The 23,908-nt window shown below is 28.1% G+C and overlaps 1 protein-coding gene across 1 annotated transcript in view; it reads left to right on the top strand.

Annotated features, from left to right (window-relative positions):
- The window catches only part of LOC113384741, a 152,831-nt gene extending 132,880 nt beyond the window's left edge, over nt 1-19,951 (top strand). Inside the window, exon 5 of the mRNA XM_026622504.1 lies at nt 19,890-19,951. The gene's annotated coding sequence lies outside the window, so the exon portion shown is untranslated. The remainder of the gene's footprint in view (nt 1-19,889) is intronic.
- Nucleotides 19,952-23,908: the final 3,957 nt, after the last annotated feature.

The raw sequence follows: 23,908 nt of genomic DNA, 5'->3' as shown, positions 1-23,908 counted from the left end.
CTTTGTTGAGATTTTAATTAACAATGTAGGCTCAACGGTTTCGAGTGTGCACTTTTGCTCGACAAAGGTAATCATTTAACATTTATACATCGTCAAATGACTGTATATATACATACATATATATATATATATATATATATATATATCCTAATTATTTACTTTTAACAAATACGTTTTACCACATCGCAATCTACCATAAACCCTTTGTCTATTATTACTACCAACGACGACTTTATTATTATTAAAACTTTCCGGGGATAAAAAGGATTTTCATCCTTCATCCTGCTCCATTTAATGAATGAATTCATCCCAGGAACAAATCCTTGGTACAAATCCTTAATCCACTTCATGCCCTTTCTAAGGGATGTTTTCTGCGCGGCTAAGGCCATAAATGAAATTATAATTAAAAAGTTTTAAAGATAAGAGCAACTTTTGTATAAAACAAATTATTGTTTCTGGAGAAACTAAGACTTAGACGATGTGGTAACTGATAAATATTTAGTTATTTTAATAACGTACGAATAAATACATTACAACTAAAACAATATTCCGACAACATAGTAACATGTTTTCGCATATTTCAATATTTGTTTCATTTTATTTTATTTCACAGCCACAGGTTTTGTAGCAATTAAAACTTTTTTGTCGATGCAGAGAATTTCACATGAAATGAAATTGCTGCAACGTATACAAAATTTTGTTCTTGTGTTGAAATAATTTCAACTTTTGGAAATTAATGACATTTTGGGAACTGGAATTCATTTGTAAAATATGTTCAGACGTAAGTGTAAATTATGTTTGTTAGTAATTGATTGAGTGATGTGATTGGTTGAAATCATACAATTTACCCTAAACGTATTTTCATATATTTATATTATGCTACTGTTTGATTTATAATGTTTGCTTTATCTTTCAAATGAAATATTAAGCAAATTACACTAGAGCGTGAAATGTACAAATTAATGTTTTGATGAAATAATAATTTCGTAAACCCCAATGCACAATATTATTACTGAACACTGCGCAAAATATTTTAATGCAAATTATTTATTCAGTGGTAAAATGAAAATTGAATTGTCTAGTGCATATATATTATATATTATTATCTTTGAACAAAAAGCTCGTAAATCGAAAGCTTTTCCATCAAGTTTTCATATTCTTTATTACAGCTTTCAGTATCTCATAAATTGAATTGCATTGAATAATAGTTTAAGACTTTGCAAAGTGCACTCATTAAATACAATCAATAGATTTAAGTGAATAGTTTTGTAAACAACAAAAGTTTGCCAAGACTTATATAATAATTTTTATAAAGAGTTAATATATTGAGATACATTTTTAGAGTTTTGCATCGTAATGATCATCAAAAAAAATTATATTTTTACAATATTGTTTTGTTAACCCGTATTTGACCCATTTATAGCATTAAGTTATTTGCTAAATTCTTTAGAGTTTTATAGAAGAATTTATATAATAATTTGAAAAAACCTTGTTCCAAATTTATACTTATTTGATTCAGAATGACTTAAAACGTCCAAAAACATAAAATGAGCAATTATGAATTTTTCACGAAAACGTAAACTTTTATCTTTAAGAATGATCTAAGACTATTTTATGTATCTCGGGGTTGTAAATCTCTGTTTCTCCATATGATGTAACACATTTGTAACATAAAAGTTTGCAAGTGACGCAACTGTTGCCAATTTCAACTTAACAATGCCGTTGAACACACAATAGCTTTTGCAAACCACGAGAAAATACTTCGTTTGAGTAAAAAAGTAGATCAATACTAGGAAAGAATAGGGAAAAATAATTGCGTTTATTTTAAAAAAAAAACAGAATTAGTAGAGTAGCTCAAAATTGGTCAACTTACTAAGATTGCTGATTTTATAAAAAATTATAACCACAAATACTCCCCGAGACGATTTGCAGAATCGTGCTTTATTTAAATGGATAAAACAAGTATAAACAAAAGGAATGATACCTATTTGCTTTGTGTAAATTATCAAGTAGTATTAAACAAAATTTTGGAAATTATTTTGGTAAAATAATTTATTTGTTTATCTGATTTTTTCCCTCAAAATTTCACTTCTTTAAGACTTTAAATTAATTTAAAAATTACAAAAACTGAAATTGATATATTTGTAGTTTAAGATGCAGTTCTAATATAACAAAAGTTTTAATTCTTTAAATCACAGACAATTGTCACATTATATTTGACTGTGGTTGTAGAAATGTTATCTACACTTACGGATTTAAAATTTAAATGACTAAAATTATTAAAAATCAACCACAACAAACAAAAAATGGCCAAAGTTTCTCTGGAATACATTTCATAATCTACTTTATCTATCATAAAATCTAATCCATTTCTTGGCAAATATTACTTTAATTAGGTTTATGTATTCTGCAAATTTAATTGCAAATGATCTCAATTTCAATTTCGACGTTTTTGCAGCGCTTTATCATGAGAAGGAACGTTTTGCAGAGTCATGCTTTATTTAAATAGATAAAACAAGTATAAACAAAAGGAATGATACCTATTTGCTTTGAGTAAATTATCAAGTAATATTGAACAAAATTTTGAAAACTATTTTGTAAAAATGATTTATTTATTTATCTGTTTTTTTTTACTCAAACTGTCTATGACTTAAATTTAATTTAAAAATGATAAAAACTGAATTTGATATTTTTGTAATTTAAGATGCAGTTCTAATATAACAAAAGAATTAATTCTTTCTTTTCGTCACATTATTTTTGACTGTGGTTGTAGAAATATTATTAACAGTTACGGTTTCAAAATTTAAATAACTAAAATTATAAAAGATCAACCACAGTGCACAAAAATAGTCAAAGTTTCTCTGGAATACATTTCATAATCTACTTTGTCTATCATAAATTTTAATCCATTTCATGGCAAATATTAATTTAATTAGGTTTATGTATTCTGCAAATTTAATTGCAAACTATTATCGGTTTAAGCAAATAAGGAAGCAAATTCTCCATTTACTACCGCATAATATTTGCATAGAGCTTTTATGCAAAACATCTCTCTATTAAATTACCTCGGCGTGAATACAAGGAATTCTGCCCTTAGAAACGCCCTAGAAACTACGACTTATGAAATTAAAGGAGTTACATAATCATGTTTTAAATTGATGACAAAAATTATACAAAATTGCGTGACAAAATTTGTTAAATCACAATTTGACATATAAAAACGTCCCAATAATCTACAATTCTACAATTTATTTTATTTTTTAATCATGTTTTAAATTGATGACAAAAATTATACAAAATTGCGTGACAAAATCTGTTAAATCACAATTTGACATATAAAAACGTCCCAATAATCTACAATTCTACAATTTATATTTACATTTTCCATTTTAAAATTTTTAGCGTAACTTGTTATGCAGATTATTTTATCAACACGTAATTATTTTAATCCGAATTTAAGAACATTGAATTATATTATTTAGTTTAATAACAATGCTATAGATGTATTAGATACGGATTAACTGAATATTATTGTAATAATTCAACATATTGTGAGAGTCATTACGATGCGAAACTAATAATATGGATTACGGATTATGGTTATGGAGTGTAATCCGTCATCATATAATTTGTTGATATAGGTACACTATAAACACAATTATATATACACACTCACACATATATATTACTTGAATCTACTCGTCAATCACAAGCAATCTTTTACAATACTCATGGAATAAATGAAAGTGGATAATTATCTACTCTAACAAGTCCTATATATTTTTTTCGAATTTAATTAATTTTTTTTCAATCCCGGTGCATTTTCTTTCATAGTCGTTCTTATTAAATAGATAACGATGCCATAATAGAATGAAAGAACTTTTCCTCCTGTCTAATTGCATTACTCTTAACAAGCAGCTTAAATGGCCCCATTCAAAACCCATGGACTGTGAAATCAGACTCATGTAAAACCCTATTATAAATAATAAATTGAGATATAGATATTGAAATTATAATGAAATGAGATCCAATGAGGTAATGATGGGTTGTACTTGTTGGGCACGTGGGAAATAAAATTTAAGGATAAAAACAACTATTTTTTTATTATAATTTTATTAGGCCTAGACGAAATCAGACTCATGTAAGACCCTATTATAAATACTCAATTGAGATATAGATATTGAAATTTTAATGAAATGAGATCCAATAAGGTAATGTTAAGTTGTACTTGTAGGGCACGTTGAAAATAAAATTTTAGGCCAAAAACTATTTTTTCATTATAGTTTTTTTGGGCCTAGACTATCATGGCCAGAATTTGATAATGTGCTGAATGATGACACATATACAGAAAATATATATAAAAATCGAGAAGCAAAAAAATATTTTATTGTAATTTAAAATACTTATTATATTATATTGGTTATTATGGTTGTTCAAGAAGCACTCGTATAAAATTAGTATTAAATAATTTGAATGGATTGAAGTACCAAGATGAGTCAAACCAAGACTCGAAACGTATACTATTTTATTAAAGACAATTTTTTATATAACATTTCTTTACCCCGAAGGGTAAGTTATAGTAATCGAAAATATAAACTTTTGTATATCATTACGATTTAAATTTAAAGGTTTCTGAACAATTTTGACACACATTAAATGTATGTGTATGTGTGCGGATACAAATTTTTGCAACGATTTTAAGAGCACAGATCAACCGAATCATATATTTTCAAAATTTCATAATATTTAAGAAATGTCAAAAGTATTTAAAAAACAAAAAAAATCTAACATAGTCGAGAATAAGTCTATGGTAAAAATAAGTTTTCGAAAATATGCAAAGTTTTTTTTAACAATTTCAAAATTAAAAAAAAATTTGACATCATCAAAAATGAATTAATGTAAAATTTTAAAAAATATACAGTTTTACTGAAAATGTTAAAATTTAAAATAATTTCTTTTATAAAGTTGAAAAAAAATTGTAACTTTGTAATTCAGATTGCAAATGTTCATAAAAATAAGAAATATGAGATAAGCTCCTCGAAGCATTCCGTTTAGGTAGCACTCCAATTAGGTTTAGTTTATTATTTTTGAGTTTTTTGTGAAAATATATACAAGACGTTTCGATTTTGTTTATATTAGTTTTTGGAAAATGCAGGTCCAACCGTTTTGGAGATACTGAGGTAAATGTGCCAAAATAGAAACTAAATTTGTGAGAGAACACGGCATCCGATTTGCATGATTCAAAAAACAATCTATTCGTATTAATGGAGAGATGTGCAGTTACAGCTTTTAGGAAATATGTAGTAAAAAGTGCTAAAAAATACGATTATGAAAAAATGATTAGTTTTTCGGGAAGGCATTTTTTTTTAATTATATATTAGTTTTGAATTTACAAATTTTTTTTGATGTATATATTGGTAAACCTTGGAAAAAATGGATGTACGTATGTATGTGTGTGTATGTGTGTTAGTATGTGCAGATAAAATTTTTCGCCTACGTTTTCGGGAGCACCACTCAACCGATTTGAATGATTCAAAAACCTTTGAAATAAATAATTTTCACTATGCAATTTAATTTATATAATTAGTAAAAATATGAGATAAGGTCCTATATATAAACGTCATCATCCAATTTATAAGCTTTTATATTTTGTCTATAAAATACGAATAATGAAAGTTACAGTATAATTTATTTAAAAACAGTTAAAATTTTGCGAATATTTAATTACAGTACAAAAAGTTCTAGAATTTTGCCTTAAGGTTAAGTATGACAATGTCATACACCACTAGTTCATTATCGAATTGTCTACAGAAAAACAGATATTTCTACGGAAACGTTAATTAACGTACCTTGCTGCTTCTGGAATATCCTCTTAGCGGTTACGTAATGCAAATCTCAAGTTAATAAGAGATTCAAAATCTTTATGCACACTTTATCAAAACTCAAACAAATTAACCAACTTTTTTCTTCAAAAAAAAAAAAATTAATAAAAAAAAACAAAACACGTCTCAAGACTCAAGAAACTTAAACAAAACACTTGAACTTAAAAATTTCTAAAAACCACTACACCCAGTTACATAATTAATATAAACAATTCATACACATAAAATCAACTTTGTCTTCACTGCTATATGTGTGTTATAATTTTTTTTCCTTCGGACGGGGTTAAATGTGACCCTCCCGGCGCGAGCGTTCGCGAGCTACTGACGGTAGGGACCTGTTTGCGACCAATCAGAACTCGGGAGCGCGATGGCGCTCACACTCCACTGAACTGAATTTTCCTGCCCAGCGCGAACCAAAGGGATATTCTCATCGGGCAACCCTCAACCCCTATACAGAGGAAAGAGGATCGGATCGGATGTGTATAGGAGCAGAATGGGGTCGTGATGGGGCGTATTTAAATACGGAATTCAATATAATGATAACTATTATGGTAATAGATATTATTGAATATTATGAGAAGTTAGGTGAGGTTGATAAAGTGTTTGGAGCGTAGTTCTGTATGGATCAGAGACATGGAGTCTAAGAAAGGCTGACAAAAAATTTGAAATGTGCTGCTGGAGACAAATGCAGAATTTTTGAGACAATATCCTAAAATGGACGAAGAAAGAATTTTACTTAACAAATACTTAACACGGCAAAAATACTGCCTCTTACCCGAAGGCAAAAGAGAAGGACTACAAGGATTCGAAACAAGAAAAATGCAAATGATTAATAAGAAATTTGATAAAAATTCAATGTAAGTCTTCCACAAAAAACGATTGACTAGTTCTCTACCTGGTTAAAATTATTAATAAAATTGGATGGTGGTTACATGTTTTGTTCAGTCTCACGTCTAAATAAAAAAAGAAAATTGATACAATTTTGTTTGATGCTTAACTCTTTAAGGATCAGAGATATGGACTCTTAGAAAGGCCGATAAGAACTACTGGAGACTTTTAAAATGTAGTGCTGGAAAAAATAGAACTGAGCGAAAAAAGGAACTCTACTGAGCACGATCCTGAAAAGGAAACTGGATTGGATCTTTTCTGCAAAAAAAAGTGTCTTCTTTGACACGATGTCGTTAAAGACAATTTAAGAGAACTGAGAAGATTGGAAAGAAAAATATTGCAGATGATTGTTAAAAAAAATTGATAAGAATTAAAAAAATCTTTGAACTAGTGGTGCATGGCACCGTGCCTTAAGGCAAATTGCTGGAACTTTTCGTACCAAACGTGATTTTTTTTTTAAAAAAAAGCTCACATTTTTTAAACTTTGAGGAAATTACATTTTTCAGAATTCATAAATTTCATGAAAAAAATCGACGTTTTACTCAATTTTTATTTCCGTTAACTAAGTTATAGTAATCATTACGTTTCAAAGATTTCTGAACATTTTTGCACACTTTAGAAAAAATTGATGTTCATGTGTCTGTGTGTGTATATATGTGGGGATACACAATTTTTCGTCGACGATTACGAGAACACGGATCAACCGATTTGAATGATTTAAAAACCATTTGATTCCTATTGATTAGGACACATGCTGATTTGTTTTTGGCAAAGGCAGGTCCAGCCGTTTTGGAGATATGGAGCAAAGAGTGTAGAAAATGGGAACCAAGTTTTTGAGAGTACGGAGCATCCGATTTGAATGATTCAAAAAACATTTTATTTGTATTGACATAAAGAACAGTTGATTAAGTTTTTACAAAGGCAGGGTTAGCGGTTTCGGAGATTCAATGAAAACAATTTTGAAAAATGCAATTTTGCGGTCAAAAAAACAGATATTTTGTAATTTGAAGCGACCGATATGAACGAGTATCAAAAACATTCAAGAAAATTCAAAATTTTTAAATAATAAATAAAAAAAATCTTTAAAAAAATCAAAACTTTCAGAAATGTTCAGAAAACTTCTAAATTCGCAATAAAATCTAATTTCTCTTTTCTGAGCTTTTAAAAAATTTAAATTATGGTACGGGAAGTTTCAGCAATTAGCCTTAAAGCACGATGCCATGCACCACTAGTTTAATATATTGTTTATTTCACAAATTTTCTGTAAGTTGAAGTATCTTAAATTTTGGAAAATTGTTAGTTTTTTGATTTTGAAATATATTTTAAACTACCCTATTGTTAATGAATTTAGGACATGATTTACTACTTTTTATATACCAAAACTCTTGTTTGTTTTAATTTTTTTTTCAAATCTACTTTCTACTATTTTTTTTTTCAAATCTACTTTTCTACTATACACTTTTGAATGCAAAGATTTTTGAGATTTATAAATTCATTTATTTACCATGTCCCCTGATTTTAATTTGCAAATAAAACTTGGAATACAATAAATTATGTCGTTAAACTAGAAAAGACAAATTCAAACTATATGTCATATTATGTACTGAATAAGCAACAAATAATTTAATACAAAGTAAATTTCTTCCTCCCAACTTCCATTAAAATCCATTTACCGTAACTCCGTCACCGGTGGTTTGTATTGCGAAAATCATGCGAAATACTAATAGAATCTGAAGTTTTCGTACATAATAGACAGACACGAAGGTATATAGAATACTCATCTTCTCAATAATATGTAAATGTAGGATATAATAATATATCACATCAAAATCGAAGTATTTCAATGTCGAAATCTGAATATCCTCGAGCACTAAGCTGAAACCGCAGTAATGTTTTCTTAGGATACTCAACATACTGAAAGCCTAAAACTAGGAGTTGTGATAAATTTGTAATTAGAAAAGTTAAAATTAGTTGTTATTAGTATTTTGCCCTAAGACAGGGTGCCTGAACTATCTGATAATACATAATTAACTTAATCAACAAGAATTGAAATTCAAAAATTGGTTCACATTCACACATAAATACTTTTTTTTGTTTCATTCGATTCAGAGTAACTTGAAACGTCGAGGAAGCATAGAATTAGCAAATCAAATTTTCTGGCAAAAACTTCTCCTTTGCGATGTCACTAACTAATAACGAAATATTAATTATATATTTGTCTTATGGTAAAAAAAAATTCTTAACAAACTTCAGAAAGATTTATCAAAAACCGAATAATCGTTTAGGAGGGGTATTTCGATTTACTCCCGTACAGAAGAATTTTATATATATATATATATATATATATATATATATATATCAAATATCTTCTATATATATAAAAATAAGTCGGGTTGTTCTTCCTGACGATTTAACTCCAGAACGCACGAACCGATTTGGACAATTTTGCATTCGTTGGAAAGGTCTCGGGCTCCGCAAGGTTTATAGCTAAGAAAATTATTGGTGCATAGCATCGTGCCTTAATGCAAGGTGCTGGAACTTCACGCACCGTAATTAAAAATTCGAGTAATGACATTAGTGAGAATCATCAGAATTATGCTTGGTTAAGTCAACGAACAATTCTTGCCGCCAAGAAATATGATGTACACGCACTGAATTTTACCATTCAATCAAAAATTGCTGGCGATTTGGTCACATACCAATGATTCCGACTGGTCTTCCGTTTGACTTCAAACGATTGCAATTTCCAGTTCGCATTGCGTTTGCATTAACAAGTCGCAAGGCCAATCGCTTAGTGTTTGCGGGATAAATTTCAAATAGATTATTTAGAAAATCATTGTTTTTCACATGGGCAGTTATACGTTGCCTATTCACGAGTTGGAAAACCATCCGCTTTGTTTGTGTTAACGTCAGACCAAAAAACAAAAAACGTGGTTTACCAAAGAGCACTTCAATGAAACGGATAATTTGCGGGATTCACTTTCATTTACTTAGAGTTGTTTCAACTAAAAAAACACTTCATTTTTGTAATCGAAATAAATTCATTACTGTTGTGTAATAAAATCAAATTTTTCCTTTACAAATATAAAACAAACAAAAAATTTCTTCACCTTTCTCACGAAACCATCTTGTGGCGAAACGGAGTTCGTCGGGTTTGCTAGTATATATATATATATATATATATATATATATATATCTGACTTATAGTCTACTTTTCGTATCGTCGTGTAAACACTTGGTGTTAGCAAAATGCGGAACATTATCGATTTCCGAAATCGGTTTCCGGGGGTCCATTACACGCTCTATTAGTGCCGGCTTTAATGTCGAATTGCCAAAAACCAACCGATAGCAGGGAATCGAATTTAGAGATATCGAATCACGGATATCACTTATCGATTACGACGATACCGACGATGGATGATAGGTGGGTACATATGTCGATGTACAAATATGTACCTGCATGAATAATTGATAACGAACATATATATGTGCAAACACCAAATGTATATATATATATATATTCTCTGAAAGTTTTAGCACTTAATTTTAACTTTTAGATAGTGCGCAATTTAATCAAACTTCGTATGAAAAAAGCATGGAAAATATTTTAAAAATTAAAAAAAAAATGTAGGTATAGCATAGCCACGAATTTCGAATAGAACTCATTCATTTATTCGCTAAATTATTTCTAAAAACATTTTTAAAATTTTTGATAATTTTTTCATCCTAGTTCCATTCAAGGATCACCCTAATATATATGTATATATATATATATATATATATATATATATATATAGATATATATATCTTATATATAAAATTCTTCTGCACGGGAGTAAGTCGAGATACTCCTTTTAAACGATTATTCGGTTTTTGATGAATCTTTCTGAAGTTTGTTAAGGAATTTTTTTATAAAAATGTTTAGTTAAACAAATGATTATAAAAATATAGTAATATTGTAGAAATAAATGGAGAAATGTTATTTGACATTGAAAATGTTTGAGACGTTGTTTGACAAAACAAATTAAGACTGTAATTTGCCAAACATTTCAATTCACTTATGAACCAAATGAAGACTGTCATTTGCAAAACATTTCAGTTCATTTATGAGCCTAATCAATATTAAAATATAATATATTCATGATTATAGCCGAAAACCTAACAAAGTTTTTTATCTCTAACAAAATTTGTTTTTATGTTAAAAAAAGAACTTAAATATTTAAAAAAAGTTAATGAGGTTACTATACGTTTCGACTCTTCTTCAGTTAATATATTTTTGTTGAATAATTTAAATATTTCTCATATTATTTTAACAAAAAAAAAACAAGGAACAAATTATGTATACTTATAGATATATTTATTCAATAACAAAATATCTATTGAAAAAGATAAATTAATAATAGACGACAATAAAGTTAAGTTTTGAATATGACGATATATGTATATTTTGTTTGTTGTTTGTTTATTAAGCAAAATTTACTATATCATTATATCATTCATACACGAAAAAAGATTCTTTCAAGTTTAAAGTTGTACAATCTCGTAGTAGTTAAAAAAAATTTATATATTATATTCAATAATATGATTTTCACACACTTTTTTGAAGTCATCAACAAATGACTTTCATATTTATTTCATAAAAATTTAAATTTTTGTTTTTCAAATTTATAATTTTCTGTTACTCTTTTCACTAATGAAAAATTATCTGTAATAGTATTTAATAACCCTAAATTTGATATTATATGTTTTTTATAATCAATTTAATAGTAAATTTTTCAATAACTATTCGTGATTTCGACTTTAGCAAATCGACTTTGTTCACAATAAAATCTCATTTTTGATTTTACAAATCCAATTGCTCACTAATGCCCAAATCAATTTAATACTCATCAAAATGGAATACATCAAAAAGATTAATAATCAGTGAAATGATGAATCAATTCGTGAATGTATGATAAAAATTACTAGTTACGAATAAATACTATACATATATGAAATTTGAAAACAAACAACAAAATGCTGGATTAATTTTAATGCGGAGTGCATAATTAATAAATATCAAATATAATCAAGACAACCATTGAGTTGCATTATTAAAAGGAACTAGTGGTGCTAGACATCATGCCATAATGCAAATTGTTGAATTTAAAAAGTTTTCAAACCTTTGGTTACTCAATTAAATTATTTAGTAATATCTGATATAAAATTTATAAAAATCGAGTAAAATATATGTATATCAAGGGTACGACTAAGGCGTAGGTACGATTTAAACCATGGTACGACCAGAAAACAAGAATTGCAAAATGAGCATAACTAACTAAATCAACAAAGTCTCTTACCCAAATAAATTTCTCTTTACGATTCCACCAATGTATTTTTTATCACTTAAACAAACTTTCCCAAACAGAACTACTACTACAAGTCTGATCAGTTTATTTTTCCCTTTGTGCCAAAGCTTTGTTCAAATGAATGTTCCTGCATTCAAAATAAGCAAATAAGAGTGTGTTTCTGAAGTACTGAAGGGCATTGTTACTGATAGAAAATTCAAAATGAAATTCAATTCAAAAGGATAAAACTTCTGAAACGCCAGTTGTGTTTTCGTGAAAAAGTGACGGTTTGTTGATTGAGTAAATACGAGCACAAAAATTTGACTGAAATTACAAACAAAGGATTTAATAGAACTAACAATTGTTTTGAAACAATTAGGTAAAGAGATTTATTGGGAATGTATAGTGTGTTTTAGTTTATTGTTCTGCGTAATATATTTTGCACATAGTTTTTTTAACTTTGCTTGAATAAGTTTTGTTTATTTACGTTTTATGTAAACATATATGGACGTCGTCGTACAATTTAGAAGCCCTTATATTTTGTCTATGAAATAGGAATAATGAAAGTTACAGTCTTTATAATGATCCATTGTAATATTTCATTTCTTTAAGGCACAATGCCATGCACAAACAGGGCATCTCAAGTTGTACCTACGCCTAAGTCGTACTATCGACTAAATAGAATTTACCCCTAAGTCGTACCTACGCCTAAGTCTTTCCAATGGTAAAAAAAAAAAATATTTGGGTGAAGGAATTTCGTTGATTTATTTAGTTATGCTCATTTTGCGACTGTTGTTTATTGGTCTTCCAACCAGTTTTTATTTATCAGAATTTTATCATGCATCAGATTTCTCGGATTTCTCAAGCAAAACTATTTTTTATAATTAATAGATTTCACCCTCAAGGCGCGGTGTGTAATATGAGGCAAAAAACACAGAAGTGGGATGAATTATTGGAATGGTGTAAAATGGTTTAAAGTTGTCTTAAATGACTTTACTGACGAGCAAAAATAATGCGAGGATAGTGAAACCAAACAAGAAGTAACTTTACTGACGAGCAAAGTAATTGAAACCAGACAAAAAGGGACTCTACTGACAAGCAAACTAATTGAAACCAGACAAAAAGGGACTCTACTGACGAGCAAACTAATTGAAACCAAATAAAAAGGGTCTCTACTGACTAGCAAACTAATTGAAATTAGGAAAAAAGGACTCTACTGACGAGCAAACTAATTCAAATCAGATAAAAAGGGATTCTACTGTCGAGCAAACTAATTAAAACCAGGAAAAAGGACTCTACTGACGACCAAACTAATTCAAATCAGAAAAAAGGACTCTACTGACGAGCAAACTAATTCAAATCAGATAAAAAGGAACTCTACTGACTAGCAAACTTATTCAAATCAGATAAAAAAGGACTCTACTGACGAGAAAACTAATTGAAATCAGATAAAAAAGGACTCTACTGACGAGCAAACTAATTCAAATCAGAAAAAGGGGATTCTACTGACTAGCAAACTAATTCACATCAGATAAAAAAGGACTCTACTGACTAGCAAACTAATTGAAATCAGAAAAAGGAATTCTACTGACGAGCAAACTAATTAAAATCAGGAAAAAAAGACTCTACTGACGAGCAAACTATTTCAAATCTGATAAACATGGACTCTACTGACTAGAAAAGTAATTGAAACCAGATAAAAAGGGACTCTACTGACGAGCAAACCAATTGAAACCAGATAAAAAAGGACTCTACTGACGAGCAAACTAAGTGAAACCAGATAAACAGGAACTCTACTGACTAGCACACTAATTGAAATTAGAAAAAGGGATTCTACTGTCAAGCAAACTAATTAAAATCAGGAAAAAAAGACTCTACTGACGAGCAAACTAATTCAAATTAGATAAACGGGGACTCTACTGACGAGCAAACTAATTGAAACCAGATAAAAAGCACTCTACTGACTAGCAAACTAATTGAAATCAGAAAAAAAGGGATTCTACTGACAAGCAAACCAATTCAAATCAGATAAAAAGGGACTCTACTGACGAGCAAGCTAATTGAAACCAGATAAACAGGAACTCTACTGACTAGCAAACTAATTGAAATCAGATAAAAAGGGACTCTACTGACGAGCAAACTAATTGAAACCAAATAAAAAGGGTCTCTACTGACGAGCTAACTAATTGAAACCAGATAAACAGGAACTCTACTGACTAGCAAACTAATTGAAATCAGAAAAAGGGATTCTACTGTCGAGCAAACTAATTAAAATCAGAAAAAAAGACTCTACTGACGAGCAAACTAATTCAAATAAGATAAACAGAGACTCTACTGACTAGCAAACTTATTCAAGTCAGATAAAAAAGGAATCTACTGACGAGCAAACTAATTGAAATCAAGAAAAAAGGACTCTACTGACGAGCAAACTAATTCAAATCAGATAAACGGGGACTCTACTGACTAGCAAACTAATTCAAATCAGATAAAAAGGGACTCTACTGACAAGAAATCTAATTGAAATCAGGAAAAGAGGACTCTACTGACGAGCAAACTAATTGAAATCAGAAAAAAAGGGAGTCTACTGACGAGCAAACTAAATGAAGCAAGTTGAAAATTTGAACTGGTCTTAAAACAATTTAAACTATGAGATAAAAAGGGCTCTACTAATGAGCAAAAAATAATGCAAACTTAGAACAAGAAAACTAAGTTTCTTCACAGGACAGAACTTAACATTTTGTTGTCCATTTACAATTGTGATTTATTAACTTCCCAGGGTAAGTTGTTGTAATCGTCAAAAATCAAAATTGAAAATTTTTGCATATCTTTATGTTTCACAAAAAATGGATGTGTGTGTATGTAGTACGGATACAATTTTTTGTCGACGTTTTTGGCTCAAACGATTTGGATGAGTCAAAATTCGATTCCTTATGGGGATTAGTGCTGATCAGTTTTTAGCCAAGGCAGGGCCAGCCGTTTCGGAGATACGAAGCAATGCATGTATGCATGCATATTGCAAGTCCGATTTTCTGGCAAAAACTTAAATTTTTTTCTCGGAAAGTCAGTAACAAATACAAACTGTTTCCATTTCTAATTGCATTTTCCTTCTGGTGCATTTCTGGCCTCGTCATTATATCGATATCAAAACGATACTTGTATCGATATTTTCCGATATCGTATCAATAGAATTATTATCGATAGTAGAGCATCTGCTCTTGAAAGCAATATAAAAGCGTAAATTGCAAAAGATATTCAATACGCGAGCCATGCCAGGACTTTTTTTTCTAAAACAGAAATGGATTTTATTTTGCTTTTTATATTAAATATATATTTGATGCGAAACTGTAATTATATTTCGCCTTTGAGAAAAATTGCTTCAATTTCAAAGCAAAGAGAAAAGATTATTGGGACATGATTACTCTTCAATAAAAATTTAAATTGATTTTTTACACGTATCAGGAAGTTCATGCAATTTAATGTTGCACCATATATAAGTAAAATCTATGTTACAATAATTCTTCAAATAAAATTTTTAACCAATGTAGAGTTTGTTTCTAATATGTACATACGATTTCGAATATCCAGAATCATATTTGCATGTCAAAGTTTATTCCAGTGTCAATAGAGAAACCCTAAAGGGATAGATTCTATCACATGGCCGAACTAATCCTCGAGTCAACAAAATCCTTAGAGGTCGAGACGATTCATATCTACATACAAGACGATATAACATCTTGATAAAAATAGATATAGCAAAATATATGTATATAAATTTAGAAACAATCTAAATTTTGCCTTTGGGCTAGTTGCAGAAACTCAAAAATAATAAAAGGTCAAATGCGAATGCAACAAAACTGTTCTACTCCAAATTTAACGTGTTGCTCGTATTTTATTTAAAGTTTGCAATTTTTTGGTATCAAAATTTGTTTCAAAAGTTTAAAAACTGAATATGCAGGTTTTTTGTGAATTTAATAAGCTTTCTAATAATGTATAATAATTATTATGTCTTTGAATAAATTATAAACAATTTTTAACCTAAAAGTTTAAAAACTAAAAAATGCACAAAATTAATTATGACCAATATGGTGTTTTGTAAATTCCAAGTTTAAGGTATTTTTGTGTAAAATTTAGTTCTAAAATTTTAAAAATTGAGTATGTAAGGTCTTAGTAAATTTTATAAGCTTTCAGATTTTGTATGATAATTAATATGTGTTGGAATGAGTTATAAACAAATTAATACTGAAACTGAAAAAAATGCACCAGATCACAAGTAGTCGTTTAATAACGTCTATGCAATGTGGCGTTCTGAAAACTGTAATTTTAAAGTATTTTTCGTGTAAAATTTTATTCCAAAACTTTCAAAATCAAATATACAGAATTTTTCTGAATTTAATGAGCTTCACCTTAATATATAATAACTAGTACGTGTTGAAATAAATATTTTCAAAATATTTCTAAATATAAATCAATGTATGGAAATATGGATATATTACAACTTTTTCTATTTCTCAAGGCTATATAAGGCCCTTATATATAAATATAGGCTACAGGTATTAGATGCTCTCAATAAAAGCATGGAAATGCCCCGAGACACGAAAAATAAATTATCGAAGTTGTTTTTATTCTTAGAACGTGTCTTGAATTCTTATGCAAAAAGTTTTCACTTTCTCGAATAGGAGAAATAAACTTGTAAACGTTTTGAAATCGTGATATAAAACAATTCTAAATAATAACAAAAACTTGGATAAAAAGCTTACAGAAATAAGTTTCATTACTATTTCCAAATTTGTAATATTATTATGATGATTCAACTAATATCAGAAAATCCGATTTGCTAATTTTATATTTTCTCGACGTCTCAAGGAAAGCTATACAAATATACATGGATAAAACTTTTCCATATTTTGAATCCTATTCAGATCGATTTTTTACAAATATGTGTTGTAGAAAAGTTTCTACCACAAAAAGTTAAAGTTTCTCTTGACTTTACTTGTATAAGAAATCCACCATTTTAGTGCATTTTTTTTTAGTTTTAGTATTATTTTGTTTATAACTTGTTCCAACATGTAACAAATATTATATATCATTCAAAAGCTTATTAAATTCACTAAAACCTTGCATACTCAATTTTTAAACTTTTGGAACAAAATTTGACACAAAAAATACTTTAAACTTGGTACTCCGAAAACACCATATTGCTTAATAAACTATTTAAAACTTGAAGTTGTAAGTATTCAATTGAGATTCATTTCTGCTCATAATAATTATCAAAAATATAATTCTATGTCGTTTGAATTTTTTTTAAAAAAAATTAAGGTCTGCTTAACGTTTTTTGTTACAAATCCTTATTGTTAGAAAAGTTTCAACCACAAAAACTTAAATTATTGCTCCTGACTTTACTTGTAGAACAAAACGAGAAGTTGCTTAAAAGTTTTCCTGTTGTTTGCAGAATATTTGCAATTTATCTCTAATTAACAAACTTTGGATTCTTAAGGGTCTTGGAGTGTTTCAGAATACACAACATATATACATGTTTATGTACATGGATAATATGAATATATAATCATAACATTTGATGTACATCAAATTTTAATAACTCCCCAAAGTAAAAACTTATGATTTCGCCAAAAATCCGATTTGCTACTTTTATGTTTTTTCGACGTTTTAAGTCATTCTGAATCGAATGAGAGCAAATTTGCATAAAAATCAAAGTTTGGTGTGTGTGTGTGTATATATATGTGAGTCGATTTTTGCCTTTCCTCAACGTTTTTTCAAAAACCGCTGAACCGATTTTGAAATTTTAAAAAGCATTTTCGATGTAACTCGATAAAGACTGGGGCTAGTCAGATTTGCACCAAGATAAGGTGTAGCGTTTATTAGTTTTGCACTAAGACCAGCCAAGCCGTTTCTTTGTAATTAGCAAAAAAGTGTAATAAACCACGTTTCAGCCCACAATCTTAAATCAATTTTAAAAATTATGATATAAATCCTTTTTCTTACTATAACTAACTATTTTTATCGTAATTTTTAATCAACTACTACTTAACCTCAAAATTAAATTATCAACAAATATGCCACAAATATGATAAATATAGTGGTTGAAGTACTTAGTATTGAATATTCAATTGCCAGCTTTTTTAAGATAAAATTCAGTGTTAGAAATTTATAATTTAATAAACTCATTCACGATAGTAATGATATTATAAAGAAACTATATATATTTGAAAGTAAAATAGTATTATTTTACCTGCAATGACATTTGAAATATATGGACTGGGAATCTTGTTAACTAGTTTTGTGCAAACAACAATTGAGAAATGAATTATGAATAATTTTAAACTAGTTTTGGATTTTTTGCACACATTGATCGATTTTAAATTATATATTATAATAAATATGATAATAAAATATTAAAATGTCAATACTCACGATTTGTGAAATGAAACACAAAATGGCGTCTAGCGGTTGCAAGTATGTTTATATAAAATTCTTATATTTTAAAACACTGATTATACTTAAACACTGTATATTATGCTAAAGTCTTCACAAATGTCTAGTTATTTCACAAATTAGTATTATAATAATTGTTTTACCATATATAAATACGTTTTTAAACCATTTAAAGAAATCTAATAACATTACGTTGACAGTTTAAAAAAAGCTTTGACAGTTCCTGGTCCTTTTGTAAAACATGTGTGAAGTTGGCGACATTAGAAAAATTCAAAAACTGACTTAAACTAAAATTTTTTTTGGATAATTACACAAGGTTTTTTTTTTGGAAAACTTTAGCTTATATTCAAAATGAATCAATTATAACTTGTATTTTAAAAAAAGTTAATAATTTATATCAATATTTTCAATTTTTATTCAAACATAATTATCCTGTACCGTGCTGTCATCTTTCACAACATGTATGAAGTTGGTTACTTCAAAATATATAATTCAAAAACTGATAATTGAAATACAAGTTTATTTACAAAATAAATACCACCGTGTAAATTATACATGCAAGATTAATAAATTACAACTTATATTTTCATAAAATTAAACTCTCTTAAATCTAAATTTTATATTTTATTCAACCACTTTTATCCTCCACCGTACTGCCATCTGTCAGCATCCTTTTGCATCAATTTTGACAGCTACCCTGCATCTTGCAAAAGGACATTTAGACAAAATTTGAGAATTAAAATGCATTTGTTGATAAATTAACTTAAAATGGTGTAATATATTGCTAATTATTATGTGATCAACAAAAGAAATACATTCGGAATGGGAGCGACATTTAATTGGGTGTTTTTAATAGTGGTAGTTTCAGAACTAACCACAAATATATGGGGTAAATATTATGCAATATAATTATTAGTAATAATATCTTAACTAGGAGTAAGTTAAGTTAGGTTTCAATGATTTAAGAATTAGGAATTGTATATGTCATGTTTATTAATGTCTAATTTGTAGTTTATTAATTGTGTTATCTCGGAGTATGACAGGATTTCTTCGGGGACTTTGCAAGAACTTATTTACATTATTATCTATATATTGCTTAATGTACATTATGTATAATAACAGAAAAAGTGCTCTAAAGTCATTCGAAGGTCTATTTGTATATCATGGATACTCTATAAAGATTTAAAGTCTTACGTGTAGATGTAAAAAAAAGTAATTTTTATCCTTATATAAACGTATATATATATATATATATATATATATATATGTTATATATATATATATATATATATATATATTATATATACCCATACACTATGCTAAATATTTTTTTATCCTCTAGGTCAATCTTTAACAAGTCGTGAGCACAGAACTCAAGCAGCCGTGGAACGAGTAAACGATCTGTGGTGCTACCAATGTGATTCCATGGAAGATGGTGATAAATGTGTCGATGTATCTGCTAACCATAGCAGCACGATAAAAAAATGTAAAGACGACAGAAGAGTTTGCATGGTAAGAATTTATACTACGTTTATTCAATAAATTAAATCTATACCTAAAATTATTTTATCATTATTTAAGGTCAAAAGAGTATCCTACACCACAAGTACAGCAAATTCGACTTCGGCTCCCAAACTTTGGGCTTTAGAAAGAAATTGCACCAAAATTTGTGAACCCGGTTGCATCGTTATTGGAGAACGGACAAAATTGTACGCTTGTACTTCCTGTTGTGAGAAATCGCTTTGCAATGTGGGCATTGCAGCAGCTTCCAAATATAACTTTAATGAAGTTAGAAAAATTTTAAGTTTGTTAGTAAGTTTTTATATATTGAAAACTATAAGGTTATGATATTGGTAAAGGATTAAGGTTGCAAATTTAGGTCATCGGTGTAATTGAATTAACACGTTTGCGGACGTGGATGCTATAGCATTCAAATTTAAAAGTCAATTATATTAATTTTATTACACTTGTCTAGGTTATGACAAACTGATTTTTTAAGTATTTTCATTGTATCTCATTTTTTTCCATAATCCCTAATTTTCTTGAGAAACGTAATATTTGACGTGGATGCTATAGCATTCATCGCAGATTAAAATATGATAATAGTACTTTCTTATTATCTTATCTTTTTTCACTAACTACCTTAGGCAAAGCAAATTGCGAAAAATACAAGGGTAATACTTGATGTGGATGCTATAGCATTCATCCAGTATATACCGATTAAAATATGATAATAGTACTTTTACATCATCTTATCTTTTCTAGTAGTCACTACTTACCTTGGGCAAACTAATTGCGAAAAATACAAGGGTAATACTTGATGTGGATGCTATAGCATTCATCTAGTATTTAGCGATTAAAATATGATAATATTATTTCCGTATTATTTTATTTTTTCCCTTGTCACTAAATACCTTGGGCCAAAAAATTGCGGAAAATAGTAGTGTAATACTTGACGTGGATGCTATAGCATTCATCGAGTATATGACGATTGAAATATGATACTCCGAACACTGAAACTTTTAAAGGGCGCCAACTTGTTAACGTTCAAGATTACTTTTTAGTTGAAACTGCATCTTTTTACATAGTCTCTAATTTGACGTGAATGCTATAGCATTCATTCAAATCTGATAATCCGACTACTGACACTTTTATTGGGCGCTAAGGTGTTAACGTGCAAGATTACTTTTCAGTTGTAACTGCATTTTATTTCATAGTCACTGATTTGACGTGGATGCTATAGCATTCATCTGGTAAAGAACGAGTAAAAATATAATAGTATTTTCTCACTATCTCATCCTTTCCCGTAGTCACTAATTATCTTGGGCAAACAAATTGCGGAAAATAGAAGCACAATACTTGACGTGGATGCTATAGCATTCATGGTATATAAATACCAAAACATAATAATCTGTCTACTTTTATTTAAGCAAATTTCGGACATCACAACCAATTTAAAAATAAAATCAATTTTTGTCAGTTTTTGTACTTTGCTGAAACTTTTTCTGGGCGCGAACGTGTTAACATGCAAGTATATAATATTAGTACAAGTGGAGTTGCTTTCTTCTTTTCTTGATATAGTTTTTTGAGCCATCAGTTTTATACAAATCAAAATATTTTATTTTTAATTTAAATTATCTACGGTTTTGCATTTGCAATTTGGTTTAATATCATTTTAATAATATTCGAGAACAACAAACATTTGATGGTATTTTTAATGGAAATGCCTGAATCTCAAAAACATTTTACACCCGTAATTAATTTTAATCAAAAGACAAATTATATTTGTTAATTTATTTTATTATTTTTATTATTGTTATATGTTTATGTTATTTTAGGATTGCTTCATTATTCAGAGTATCAGAGGTGAGTTATATTTATTTTATATTTTTATTTATTTTATGTTTTTATCTCATTTAAAATACAACAGCGTGTTTGTTTTATTGTTCCATTTTTTCCAAGCAATTTCTTTACAAAATATACAATATATATTGCATTTACAAAAAACTTCTTTAATCTTACGTGTTTGTAAAGACCACGAAATTGGGAACATATATAAATTTAGCTAAGACTTAAAAGTGCTAATTTTTTTGTGGAGGTGCTTCCAATAAATGTCCTCCGTTTTTTTCTAAATTTGCCAAAAAATTACAAATTTCTAGTCATAGGTTTAAGGTAAACATTTTTCTCTAGTCATCGATTAAGTTTTAATTATAAAAAACTATTTCAAGTATATATAGTTGTATTACTTAATCTTCCAAAGTGTGAAATGATTTAATTATGTGAAATTTTTCTTCTATTTGTATATAGGAATAAAAGTATTTGTTGGGAATATTTGTGGTTTTATTTGATGAAGTTAGGACATTATTATATATATATATATATATATATATATATATATATAAATTATATAAAAATATATATATTATATATATATATATGTTAGATGCTTAACTTTAACATTCACTCAGTATTTATCACACAGATCAAATACCTCAACTCTGGCTAACTGAAATTAAATCACACGTTAATATAATACACACATATAATGATAACAACCAATAATCTTATGTCAGGATATTTATTACCATTTAGATGTTTACGCCTCCGAGTCTAGTTAAGTAAGACCGAATATTTATTTATTTATTTACATGACAATCAAAACAACATGGCGACTTATATGAAGTATGTACAAGATACAGCATAGACTTAATGTTGGTATCTATGCTGGCGCGAATATTCAAAGTTGCTAACATATATATATACTATCTGACCCGGCAAATTTTATTTTATCATCTAACATATTTGTGAACAATTACTAGAAAATCCAAAACAGAACCATTTTATTGCAAGTGTATTAGGATATGTTGTATGATTTGGTATAGACAATAAGGTTCTATGAAAACAATAAAACCTCAAAGAGTACTTCTTCAATATAATATAATTTATATTAACAATATTTGTTTGTCCATATTTTGTTAATATAATCAAACTGGAAGATATATTTGCAAAATTGTTCAGACTATTTTGAAACACTTGAAAGCTTATTGTGGTTTTTTATCACTACTGCTTGTTATCAATTTGTTTGAAACAAAGACTGTGGTACGAAAAACTCATGTTTTATAAATTTATACTCTACATAATATCTAGTATAACAATAAATATTATTATTATTAAAAATCATCTGATTGATTTTATCAAAAATTATAATATCGGTTTATATCTTTATTTCTCCGATTTTTCAAATCGTTTCAGAGTTTTTGTTTTTCAGAATTAATTTATGAGCAAAACTTTAATTTTTAAAAATCGTTCACAAAAGTTTTTCAATATTCTTTATTTAAAAATAGCTATAAAAATTAATTTAGTTCGATTTTAAATTGAAACAGTTCGTTTTATAATCATTTATAATTTCAATTGACCGACTGACATATAATAACAAATGTTGCGCAACCGATTTTTATTTGCAATGTGCAATTGAGGGAATAAAAATTATACAAAGGCGCCCGTTTAGAAGAAAATTATTATAAAAAAATAATTTATATAGTTGATAAGTTACGGAAAAAATACAATATTATGTCGTTGATTAATTTAATTGTGCTAGACGATAAATTTCAGATTTGTAAAAATAACACGTAAAATGCAATTTTATTTGTAACGTAGGCTTAGAATTATTCATTTCTATTCTTAACTTCTGCTATTTATCAAATTTAAGAAGTTAATCTTTGGGTTTGTTTTTATGTCAAATATTTTAGTGTTCAGAAAAACTATTTTAGTGTTAAAAGAAAACTTATTTAATTGCAATTTTATTTGTAACGTAGGCTTAGAATTTTCAATTTCTATCCTTAACTTTTCCCATTTATCGAT

Source organism: Ctenocephalides felis, unplaced genomic scaffold (assembly GCF_003426905.1).
Source record: "Ctenocephalides felis isolate EL2017-DRISC unplaced genomic scaffold, ASM342690v1 CF-g0.4_SCAFFOLD_03571, whole genome shotgun sequence".
Taxonomy (NCBI): domain Eukaryota; kingdom Metazoa; phylum Arthropoda; class Insecta; order Siphonaptera; family Pulicidae; genus Ctenocephalides; species Ctenocephalides felis.
Note: the sequence above shows the minus strand (reverse complement) of the source record. Positions and strands in the feature narration are given on the sequence as shown.